The following is a 720-nucleotide window of genomic DNA, read 5'->3' on the forward strand; positions in this document are numbered from 1 at the left end:
TGTACAGATTCGTCTGAAACATATTCTTATGATTGCAATGCACATTATTTTGTTTAAATTTCGTTGAGTTTGGGCTCTATTTATGTTAAATTTCATAAATCTAACTAAGCTTGTTTTATTTATAGAGTTGATTAAGAAGCTTGTTCATTAAAAGTATCGTTTATGAGCTCGATACGACTCGTCCGTTAGGAGCTCGATAAGGCTCGCTCGTTAGGAGCTCTTTAAGGATCGTTCTTTAAGGGCTCGATAAGGCTCATTTGTTAAGAGCTCGTTAAGGCTCGTTCTTTAAGAGCTCGATAAGACTCATTAAAGCTCGTTCGTTAAGAGCTAGATAAGGCTCGTTTAGTCATTTATAAACAAGTTGCTCGTTTAGAGCTCAATAAGGGATACCGAATACGAACCAAGCTTGAACATGTATGATTTTAAATGAACCAAACTTGAACACACAAAAAGATAGAACTAAGCTTGAACAAGCTCTTATCAAACGAGCTCGAACATGAACACATAAATAGTCAACCGGCTCGGTTCATTTCCAGCACTATCAAGCTATTATATATATATATATATATATATATATATATGACAATATTTTAATTAAATATGTTTGAAATGTATGATATAGGTAATGCTTTTTTTTTCTTTTTCTATTATTTACAAGAGGATGTACCTTGGTGTATGCTTTTTGCTGATGATATTCTTCTAGTTGATAAGACTAGAGAG

The sequence above is a fragment of the Dendrobium catenatum genome, unplaced genomic scaffold (assembly GCF_001605985.2).
Source record: "Dendrobium catenatum unplaced genomic scaffold, ASM160598v2 fragScaff_scaffold_1293, whole genome shotgun sequence".
In the NCBI taxonomy this organism is placed as follows: domain Eukaryota; kingdom Viridiplantae; phylum Streptophyta; class Magnoliopsida; order Asparagales; family Orchidaceae; genus Dendrobium; species Dendrobium catenatum.